A 12820-nucleotide genomic window follows, 5' to 3' on the forward strand; every position below is an offset into this window, starting at 1 on the left:
TGAAAACCAAAAGGAAACATACATGAGTCCTATCATTCCTACTGACTCCTCATTTTTCATGGTTAATAACAATATAAATCAAAACAAAAATGGTAAGCAGTTTCAGAAATTCAGCCCAGGTGCATCAGGATCAGGATCTGGAACTAAGCCAAACATGGGCTATCCTAGGATGAACAACTACCAACAGGGTCAGCAGGCTCTTAGATATCCAAGACAGAATCCAAGGTTCAAAGGAAAGAAAAAATACAACCCTAATGTTTCTTGTGCTCATTGTGGTAAAACAGGTCATGTCATAGATGATTGCTACAGATTGATAGGTTTCCCTGAGGATTTCAATTTCACAAATGACAAGACCTACTCAACACCAGTAAGAGGAAATGGAGCTATCATGGAGGAAGAAGATCCTAACTACTACATGGATCAAGTCAGTCAGCACATGAGCAAGGAACAGTTTAGACAGTTCATTCAAGTAATGAAGCAGATGAAACTGCCAGAATCAGCAACAAAAAATGCAGGACCTGAGATCAATGCCAATGCAGTGGCTGGTACTATTTTGAAGTATTTTGGAACTTGTTTCTCTGTTTTTAATTCTGGAACTTGGATCATAGATTCAGGGGCTTCTGAGCATATGTGTTTCAATTCTGAGTCATTTATCTCTCTATCTACTCTTAGAATTCCAATCAACATAAATCTTCCTAATTCTCATTTCATAACTGTTACTCACATAGAGAGTGTTCAAATATTCTCTGACTTGACAATACATAATGTCTTGTATGTGCCAAGTTTCAAATATAATCTCTTATCTGTTCATAAATTCAGTAGTCAATTCAATTATACAGTTTTTTTCAATTCTAACAACTGTATGTTGCAGGGCCATTCAATGAAGAGGCCTCAAGCTTTTGGTGAAGAAAGAGAAGGTCTCTATTTGTTGCAGCCCTTTCCTAAGAAGCCTAGTGCAAGTCAAAATACTTCTTTAGAGTCTAAAATCTGTAGTAGAGTCAGTAGTTCTATTTGTTTTCCTGATTCAGTTTCAGTTCCTTTTCCAGTTTGTTCAAATGTTTCTTCCAATGTAAGGTTATGGCATGTAAGATTAGGGCATTTACCCCATGCATCAATGAAGAATATCAGTTTCTTATCTGTTCCTCAACATTCTGATTGTTATTGTGATGTTTGCCCTAAAGTTAGACAGTCTAGATTACCTTTCTCTACTAGCAAAATCACTACTAATAGTTGTTTTGAACTTATTCACATTGACACTTGGGGACCATACAAGGTGGCTACTTATAACAATTATAGGTATTTTTTGACTATAGTGGATGATTACAGCAGAGCTACATGGACTTATTTGTTAAGTACTAAATGCAATGCCTTCTCTGTGATCCAGAGTTTCTTATACATGGTTGAAAGACAATTTAATACCAAAGTAAAGGTGATTAGATCTGATAATGCCATGGAGCTAGGGAAAAGTGAAGCAGCCTCAAAGTTTTTGAGTTCACAAGGAATTATTCATCAAACCTCATGTGTGGCTACCCCACAACAGAATGGGGTAGCTGAAAGAAAACACAGACATCTACTGGAAATTGCAAGGGCCTTACTGTTTCATTCAAAGGTACCCCTACTCTACTGGGGTGAATGTATTTTGACAGCTACTTTTTTGATAAACAGGTTACCATCTAGAGCTATTCAGGGAAAAACACCTCATGAAGTCCTGTTTGGAAAACCACCTTCTTATCTATTTCTCAGATGCTTTGGTTGTTTGTGTTATGCAAATACTCTAGTCTATGGAAGAAACAAGTTTGATCCAAGAGCTCACAAATGTGTATTTCTAGGTTATCCTAGCAACCAAAAGGGGTACAAGTTACTTGATTTGGAGTCTAAGAAGGTCTTTGTTTCTAGAGATGTTCATTTTGTTGAAAATCATTTTCCTTTCTCACACCCATCACCTGATAATTCTATTTTTCTCACTCATGAACCTATTGACTACTCTTCTATTCCACCACAGGATCATTTAGAATCTGTGGACTTTACTGACAGTCCTCATTCTAATCCCTCATCAAGAATTCCTATTCATTCACCTGGTTTGCCCATTCAACCAGAACAGTCAGCACTTCCTCCTGAACCTATTATATCACAATCACCAGTTCCTGTTAGAAGGTCTAGCAGAACTAATATTGGGACTTTGCCATCACATCTCCAGGATTATATCTGTAACACTATTTATCTCAGTAATGTTACAGATTCCTGTTTCGCTCCTCCTAGTAGTCCTCCTAGCTTTTCTTTTGCCAATCTCTCAAAATCCAGTCAAATTATCCTAAAGTCCACTTCCACCATTTCAGAACCTAACAATTTTCATGAAGCTTGTAGACATGCAGGTTGGCAAAAGGCCATGCAAGATGAAATTGATGCTTTGCAATTTAATCATACTTGGGATGTTGTAGTTCTGCCCAAGGGAAGAAAGGCTTTACCTTGTAAATGGGTTTACAAGGTTAAGCAACATGCAAATGGGACAATTGAAAGATTAAAGGCAAGGCTGGTTGTAAGAGGGGACATACAAAAAGAGGGGATTGATTATAATGAAACTTTTTCTCTGGTAGTAAAAATGACAACAATTAGGTGCCTACTTGCCATTGCCACTAAAAAGGTTTGGGATGTCTATCAATTTGATGTCAACAATGCTTTCTTGCAAGGAGATTGCAAGAAGAAGTATACATGAAATTTCCTAATGGTTTAGATCCTCCTCAACCTAATATGGTATGTAAGTTGAGAAAATCACTTTATGGCCTTAAGCAAGCTTCCAGACAGTGGTATGCAAGATTAGCAGGAGCTTTGAGTTTCAAAGGATATGTGGCTTCCCTAAATGATTATTCACTATTTTTTAAACAATCTGGTGAATTCATTTCCATTGTTGCTGTCTATGTTGATGACATTTTAATCACAGGAAATGCTACTGATGAAATCCTCCTCTTAAAAGATTTTTTGCATCAAGAGTTCAAAATCAAAGATCTAGGGCTTCTACATTATTTTTTGGGTATGGAAGTGCTAAGGGAGGAACAAGGCATGATTATCAGTCAGAGGAAGTATACCTTCGAGCTTTTGGAGGAGTTTGATGTTTCTCATATCTCTGCAGTCTCTTCTCCGCTGGATCCTTCCATCAAGCTCTCTGCAGATTCAGGCACACCCCTGTCAGATCCCACAATTTTTCGACATTTTATTGGCAAGATCAATTACTTAACTCACACTAGACCTAACCTCTCTTTTGCTGTTTTAACACTCAGTCAGTTTATGCATAGTCCTAATACTGATCACTACAATGCTGGTTTAAGAGTGATTCGCTACCTGAAGAAGTTTCCAAGCTACGGACTTTTCTTTACTGTTTCACCTTGTTGATCCTTGACAACTTTCTGTGATGCTGATTGGGCGTCTTGTCGTGACCTCGCCAGTCAGTCAGTGGATTCTTCATCAGCTTAGGTGGATCTCCTATCTCCTGGAAATCAAAGAAACAAAGTTCAATATCTTTATCATCTGCAGAGGCAGAATATCGTTCAATGAGAAGGTTAGTTGCAGAACTGACCTGGCTTACCCGTTTGCTTACCGATCTATCGATTCCTCCTCCTTTGCCGGTGCCTATTCACTCTGATAGCCAAGCTGCCATCCACATCGCTCGTAACCCTGTGTTTTACGAGCAAACAAAACACGTCGAGCTTGACTGCCACTTTGTTCGTCAGCAGTACCTTGCCGGTCTGATTTCTTTAACTTTCGTTCCCTCCAGAGAACAGATAACTGACATATTTACTAAGCCCATCGCCGGACCTTCCCATCTTCACAATATGCGCAAGTTGGGGCTCACCTTGTTCCCCTCCAACTTGAGAGGGGATGTTGAACTTTCAGAGATACCTTCAATAGAGAAATGCAGAAATGAAGACGAAGGTAAAGAGAACCCTAGGAATCATCGAAGTGCTTCGAAGCACACGAGTGGTTCCAAGAAAATTGGGCCTAAGTGCATTGGGTCTCAGCACTCTTTGACAACAGAAATAAATATAGGCCCAAAGAAATGAAGTCAATGAATCTTCTCAACCCATGTATATACCTAGAATTATATTACTTAGATTACCTATTTTACCCTTTCTCAGATACTGTAAAGAATCAAAGTTTGTTATGGAGTTAGCAAATAGGAGCAGGACACCTGTACAGTCTGTTAGGAATAGAATGTTCTTTGTTTTTCCTTATAGGTGTATATATACATGTTTAGAGGAAGAGATGAATACACAGAAAATTCCCAAACATTCTCTATACTGTTTCTTGCTATTCTTACAAAATATTGTATCCATTTAAACAATATAATATTAGGGTGCGAAACTTGCGCAATGAAGGCCACTTATTCAGGCTAAAAATGTGCACCCACACCGTTTGTACCTAAATCTTAATCAATTGTCTCCCTGGGACAGCTAAAATAAACCAAACTATATGTATAATAAAATTAATTTGAGTGATTATAATGATTAATTAATTACTTAAAAATAAGCAACTAGCCAAGTTTCTAACTCCTTATTTAGCTTGATGGAATCATTTTTCATAAAATAATTAATTGAACGCAGAAGGCGCAAAAAAAAGTAAACTAAACTATATAGTAAGACTTGTACCTCACAAAAGAATTACTAATAAAGTTGACTTGTAAACCTTAAATAGCAACTTGATTAAAGCCACACGTATACTGAATTGTCCAATACAATCATTTCCTTTTTTTTTCCTCCTTGCTCAATGGAACAACAACTCCCCTCCCCTTCATCACTTTCGATTACACGATGTAAATCTGAATTAATTGTTCCAGCAACAACTACACCTCATGAAATAAAGCATCTCTCAGACATAGACGATCGAGATGGTCTACGTTTTCACATATCTAATTTATTTTTTTACGAATATAACCCTTCGATGGAAGGGGTAGATCCAACTAAGGTGATTAAAGATGGATTGTCAAAAACACTAGTATTTTACTATCCATTAGCTGGTAGACTCATTAAAGGGCCTAATGGAAAGCTTATGGTAAATTGTAATGGTGAAGGAATATTGTTTACAGATGCATATGCAAATGTGGAACTTGAGATGTTAGGAGAATTCATAAAACCTCCATGTCCATATTTGGAAGATCTACTATATAATGTACCAGGTTCTGATGGGATTATTGATTGCCCTCTTATGTTGATTCAGGTATGTATAATCATATACTTTGTATGCTTTAATTTATGCGATATATTTTGATTAGACATAATAACGTTTAAAACTATAAGACAGACTTAGATTATTTTGTGTCTCATCAAGACTATATAATAAATAAATTAAAGTTAATTTTTTGTCGATATAACGAATATCATATTTTTAGATAAAATAAAATAAAATGTTACCATAGATTGGGATAGCACTCATTGCAACAATATTATTTGTTCGACACTATTTTCTTATACGTCTATTTTACAAAAATATATTATCATTCGTATATTATATTATTGATAAACTTTAATAATTAAATAATTTATATAACATGTTCAAAATCACAAATTTAAAAAATTTACGATCATACAAATATTAAAATCATAAATCCAAAAACAAATCATTCCTTTTTTAAAGATTAATTGTATCAAGTCAAATATGACATACAAATTTATACATGTGATTACTTTGCTTGGACACAAAGTTCTAAAAGCTAAGAGATTACTCTGATTAATTATACATGTTCATTTGTTAAAAACCAAGGTTTTTTAGAAGGGAAACTGGGGAGGGGATTACGATGTGGCCTGTGGGGAATCAATCTTACCAACAAGGTAAAAGTTTAGGTAACCAACCAATCGAGCTACCCCGTTAAGAAACCAAATAGTTTAAATTATCATAGTGTTTTTTTTTCTTTCAAATAAACCATCCATCCAAGTTATAATCACCCAAGATGGTGGGACTTGGGAACGAGGTTTGACATAGATCCCTACCATGTTTCTTATACGATTTGATTCAGATATCATAATTTTCATGAGAATATATGTTAATTTGAATAGGTTACCCGTTTTAGCTGTGGTGGATTTGCATTAGCAGTAAGAGTTAATCACATCATGGTTGATGCCTTTGGTTTAGTTTTATTCCTAAATGCAGTAACTGATTTTGTGAAATTCAAAGCTTCTTCTCCTTCCATTTTACCTGTATGGCAAAGGGATATCCTAAATGCTAGGCCATCACCATGCATTACATGCAAGCATTCCGAATTCGAGGAGGAAATTGAATCCAACGTTCATTCTTCTTTGGTGAAGAGGAGATAGAAGCTATTCGCGATCAAGTTCCACAAATTCATCGTTCAAGTGGAAGATTTGAGTTATTAACTTCTTTTTTATGGAAACATCGAACAATTTCACTCAATTTAAATCCTGAAGAGATTGTACGTATGACATATTTTGTTACAATTCGTGAGAAATTTGAACATTTGAAAATACCAAATGGATATTATGGAAACGCTTTTGCTTTTCCAACAGCAGTGACGAAAGCAGGATTTTTAACTAGTTATCCATTGACGTATGCTCTTGAGCTAATCAAAAAGGCGAAAAATCAAGTAAATGAAGAGTATTTTAGATCTATGAACATCTTCTGGTTATTAAGGGGAGACCTGGAATAACACAATCTTGGAATTTTGGTATTTCAAATACTTTTCATGTAGGATTTGATAAGGTTGATTTTGGATGGGGAGAGCCAAAATATGGTGGGGCTGTTAGGGCTGATTCTTTTTTTAGTTTCTTTGTGGCTTGTAAAAATAACAAAGGGAAAAAGGGCATTTTGGTAACAATAAACTTGCCTCCAAAAGCAATGGAAATATTTGAAGATGTTATATACAAGTTGACTTTAAATGTCAAGAAATTATCCAAGTTGTAAGGTGGAGTTTTGGATTATATGGCAAATAAATTGTATGGTCTTTTTCATTTGATCAATGTATTTGTAATTCGGATATAGTAATCAAAATAATTAATTTTGTTTGTGTTGGAGATTTGTATTTGTAGAAAACATATCGATCGATATATTACTAATTAATATTTTATAAATAATTTTTATTCGTATAATAGCCAAGTATTTCCAGTACTTTAGCTGAATATTTAGCGTGAAAATTTAGGTCTTTCAATGTGATTATTGATCTGATCCTGAAGTTTATCCACCGCATGGATCTTTGGGACACTTTTTTTGAGTCCATTGGACTTTTATTTCATCTCTTCCTACATATCAATTGGGCCATAAAGGCCCAATGTTTATGCATTTTCGAGTCAGCCTTATTACCGAGCAGAAAGAAAGCTAAAATACAGGGTTGGAAGCAAATATTTAGATGTTTGAAAGTAAAAAGACTGTATAATTCAGATATATAGGTGTTGAAGGCAAAATACGCTGATATATAGCCCGTATACATAGATATACACTTAGTGTATACATAGCTTGACAAGAATGAAAATGGGTCAAAGCCCAAGTTTTTAGCAGACAACAGTTCAAATGGGCAAAAACAGATCCATTTAATTTCGGGAAAATTTTCAAAACAGCAATATTTTAGCTTTTAGTGGGACTCCTTAGCAACAATTTCATTATTTATTAAAAATATCATTATTTTAGTTTGTTAAGGGATTAGTTATGTATTTATTTTATTTTGATTAATTTGAAAGAATACAAATAATTAATAACAGAGCAAAGAAAATATGGAACAAAAAAATTCAAAAAAGGTAAAAAAAAATTTAAATACAAATCAGTTACGTTTTGAAAAGAGCATAAATAGTCATCTTTCCATCGAGCGTTTTTTTGCTTTCTTCTTAAGAACAAAAAAAAAATTAAAATAATTTAGTTTGTCTTGCGAATCATTCACATGATAACTTTCAAAGCTTCTTCAAGTTGAATACGACATATTATTGAAACAATTTTTTTTTAAATTAACAACTATAAATTTGTCGCATCCAGTGAACAATCGAAAAACAATTAGGTATCTTTGTATGCATTGAGATTTATAGCTTTTTTCGGATGTTTTGTATCCAAATTATGATGTATAACGAATGAAATTGATTTTTTTTTAGTTTAGTAGCTATTTTTTCTGTTTGAATTCATACAATAATTTGTATCCCATTAAGTTAATGTAACTAATCGATCATGAACTATATGTTGAATACAACAATATATGAATACTAAAGTGAGATGAAAATACAAAGTTATAAATACAAAGTGAGATTGAATATAAAGTTGTGAATACAAAAGAAATACTCTCTTCATTTGAAATACAAAGTGACTTTGAAAGGTAAAATACAAACTAATGGATCATGAACTATATGTTCAATACAACAATGTATGAATACAAAAGTGAGATGAAAATACAAAGTTATAAATACAAAGTGAGATTGAATATAAAGTTGTGAATACAAAATAAATTAAATACTCTCTTCATTTGAAATACAAAGTGACTTTGAAAGGTAAAGTAGGCACATAAAATACAAAACTTGTTAATGTACAATTAGGTTGAATACAAAACAAAAGAGAAATACAAACTTGTTCACATATAAATTGAGATTGAAATACATAATGAATACCCAATAAAATACAAAATTGTTAGCATACAGTTAGGATGAATACAAATTAAGAAGGAAATACAAACATGTTGGTATACTAATTGAGATTGAAATACAATGTAAAAAATAAAAAAAATGTAAAACTTGTTGATATATAGATATAATGAATACACAAATAAACTGTTGATTAAGACATTGTACACAAACATATGTTTTTCCCAAATCTAAAACCCTAAAAGCAAATATAAATGTATTAAAAATAAAACAAAATAAACATATGAATGAATTTGTAGATTCTAATAAATTTGAAATATTAAAACGAAATCAGAAAAAAATCGAAAAAAAATTGTTTAATCGACTAGAAATCTAAAATACATAAATTTTACATGAATATGTAAACAAACTTGCATAAAAATCGAAAAAATTAACGAAAAATCCGTAATATGTACAATGCGAAATATAAATCTTAAACGTTGATATTGAAAACAAATCAAAAGAAATCTAAATAACTAATTGAAATACATAAATATTAGATGAATATGCAAACAAACTTGCATAAGAATCGAAAAAATTGACGGAAAATCTGTAATATGTACAATGCGAAATATAAATCATAAACGGTGATATTGAAAACAAATCAAAAGAAATCTAAATAACTAATCAAAATGGATAATGGAAATTACCTTGCCAACCGAGAAATCTTCTTGAATTAATAAAGAGATTTTGTTTAACAATAAAGAAAATTTCTTGATGAACAACAATTTAGCACCTTGAAGAAAGATAAACTTAAAACGTGAAAGGTGGGGAAAAAACGTGAAAGTTGGGGAAGAAACATGAATGGTGAATGAAAAAAGGTTAATGGTATTGGTTTAATTTTATTTTTTTCACTTTAAACGGTTATTGGTATATAATTTGGTCCAATATAGGACTCTTTCCATAAATAAAATTAATTTAAAATACTAAAATCTGAATACATATTATTTTATAAAAATATTGTCATTCTGCCATTTTAAATAAATATTTTAAAGTGTTGTTATTTTAACTAATTATGTTAGGTATTATGACTTAATTGCTAATTTTTCCTTTTTCAACAGGGCCCATTTAAAATTAGGACGGGTATTGGGCAAAAGCCCAAAATATTCTCAGCAGCAACTTCGCCCAAACAAATAGTCCAGGCGGACAAGATCTGATTTCTGGGCCCTATAAGCCCAATTTGGGCATTTGATAGCTTTAAATACTTATTCTTGTCTAGCCCTAACTTTATTTGTTCAAGTTTGATCTAATTAAGTCTCCTAAAGACAAAAATAAGTTTACAAATTAATTTATAAATTTTTTAAAACAATAGAGTAGTATTTACCCAAAAACTCCAAAATATCTGCCGCACGGAAGACCTAAAACTTTGCTGCCGGAAAGTCATGGCCATGATGGATGTTGGCCAACCTCCACCTATGGAGGTTGGACCAACCATCAGCATGAAAACAATAGACAAACCAACATATGCTAGCACCATCAAACCAGCACACCCTTCTTGCAAACCTGTCCCTCTGAAACAAATTTCCTACCTGCATGGGGAGCCTCGTATTATCTGGGAGGAAGAGGAAGTACATCAGATGATAATCAATGAAGATCTACAATACACAATTATAGGAAAATTCTCCTATGGATGGCCGGAGATATAGGAACTAAGGAGATTGATTTCGAAACAGTGTGAACTAAAAGGAGAGGTCAATATAGGTTTGTTAAGCAACATATATATTCTCATTAGAGCCACGTTGTTAGAAGATTATGTAAATATGTTATCCAAGCCTCAATTCTACATCACACACAAACATTGGTCCTATCCAATGAGAACCTTGAAGTGGGATCTGCTATTTGATCCAGTTGAACAGACGTCAATAGCAATTGCTTGGATATCATTTCCATCATTACCACCAAATTTCTTTGGGAAAGAGTCTGTTTTTTCACTTGCAGCGGCAGTCGGAAAGCCTTTACAGATGGACTTAGCAACACAAAATAGGACCAGAGGGTGAAGGTGGAGGTAGATCTTTTAAGGAATTTTCCTAAAAGAATCAATCTAGGAATGAAGACAAAGGCTGGGGATAAGGGAGAAATGGATTACAATTAAGTATGATTATGTACCCAAATACTATAAGTCCTACAAGTTACAGGGGCACAATGAGCAGAAATGTTTTGTAATTTATCCAGAACTATACCAACGAGAAGAGGGGGAGAATCAGGAGACCAAAAAGAAGGAAGGAGAGAAGGGGATTCAGAGATTGGATACGTTTACACAGAAGGAACAAGAGAACCCGACTGACAATGACTTCCAAGAACAAAGGGGGAAAAAAGGTTATGGGAGGGATAGACATATGGCACAAGGAGGAGCTGAGAAAGTTTGGTATCCTAAACCTAAACAAACTAGGACTAATGAGGTCACTACTACAAACAAGTTTGTGGCATTGGAAGGTGAGCACAAGGAAGAATCATATAAAGAAAGGGACAATGTTAGAAAAGATGAAGAAAAGGGGACCCGAGTAGAAGAACAAGTACAAGATACAACACAATATAAGAAAAGGAACAACAAAAAAGAGGTAAACAATACACAAAACTCTGTTATGGAGAAAGATGATGCTCAAAGTGCAATCAAAGATATGCTCAATATACTTGATAAATCAGAGCAGTCAGTGGAAGGGAGGAATGATAAAGAAAATGAGGCAGATGGGAAACCGAGAAGGGAATAGGAGAAGAAGCTGACAGTGGAGAGCATCCAGATGTTAGGGATAGTCATATAGGAGAAGAAAAGAATTCACCAAGCCAACATGTCACAATACCACCTCCAAAGATAGATAAACTATCTGAGCAGGAAAGAATAGAGTTACAAAAAAGAGAGGAAGATGAGAATATGGACAGAAACATAGATGGCATAGGTAGAGAAGGTGATCTTTCACCTAGGCAGATCAACCATCTAAAGGGGAAGAGCAAAAAATGAGGTAACAGATCTCAAACCCTTTCACAGATAAACACAAGGAGTAAAAAGGGGTCTGTCAGGACTCAAAAGGCCTTTGACAGACTTATTGAATTACATCACAGACATCATTACTCATATATTGCTCTATTTGAGCCATTTCAAAGTCCTTCAGAATTAGAAACATACAGAAGAAGGCTGGGCATGCCAAATGTAAAGGTAAATTGTGCCGCCAAAATATGGATTTTTTGGGAGGAAGATTGGGAGGAACAAGATATAGTAGACTCTGTGCAACAAGTTACAATCAGATTCAAAAGAAGAGGATCAGATGATTATTTCAAAATCACAGCAATTTATGCTAGGTGTTCTGCACTGGAGAGATTGGAATTATGGGAGCAACTGGAAGAGATAGCAGAAAACTCTACCATACCACGGCTGGTCGGAGGAGATTTTAACACAATCACGGATGAAGATGAGAAGTTGGGAGGCTTACCTGTGACACAGATGGAAATAGCAGATTTTGTGCAATGTACAAATGTTTGTGCATTAAAAGAAATCAAATTCAAGGGCAGTTCATACACATGGTGGAATGGCAGAATCGAAGAAGAGAGTATTTTCAAAAGACTTGATAGGGTATTTGGCAACAATGAACTGATGAGTTTAATACCTAACAGTGAGGTACATCATCTGATAAGGCAAGGGTCAGATCATGCCCTCCCACATGTGATTGGTAACAGCTTACAAGAAACAGTGACTAAAACGTTTAAGTTTTTAAACTTTTAGACCAAACACAGTGAATTTAAAAAGGTTATGGAAGATAGCTGGAATGGAGAAGAGATTAATGGGAATCCTTTCACAGTGATTCATAGTAAGATGAAGAGAATTAAGTCTGTCTTAGCACAGTGGAGTAGAAGAACATTTGGGGATATTTTTTTAGAGAATTGCCACTGTAGAAAACACCATTAAAGTTATGAAAATACAGATGGAGATTACACCAACAACATAAAATAGAACCTTACTTCATAAGGCAGAAGCTGAGTTAAAAAAATATAAACATATAAAGAAGGAGTTTTGGAGGCAAAAGGCAGGAATGAAGTGGTTCAAAGAAGGTGATAGAAATACCAAGTTCTTTCATGCTTATGTAAAAGGGAAGATGAGAAAGCTACAAGTTGTGGATATTCTTACCAACTAGGGGGACATAATCTCTACTACACAAAATATAGGGGAAGAAGCAGTAAATGTCTTTAGGGAGCAATTCAGGGATCAAGAGACCACAAACTATGATATGTTG

At 34.2% G+C, this 12820-nt stretch overlaps 1 pseudogene; it reads left to right on the forward strand.

The window, feature by feature from the left end:
* Positions 1–4758: 4758 nt before the first annotated feature.
* LOC125843100 (alcohol acyl transferase 1 allele RGa-like) lies at positions 4759–6906 on the forward strand (annotated as a pseudogene).
* Positions 6907–12820: the final 5914 nt, after the last annotated feature.

Source organism: Solanum stenotomum, chromosome 10 (genome assembly GCF_019186545.1).
Source record: "Solanum stenotomum isolate F172 chromosome 10, ASM1918654v1, whole genome shotgun sequence".
Classification (NCBI taxonomy): Eukaryota; Viridiplantae; Streptophyta; class Magnoliopsida; order Solanales; family Solanaceae; genus Solanum; species Solanum stenotomum.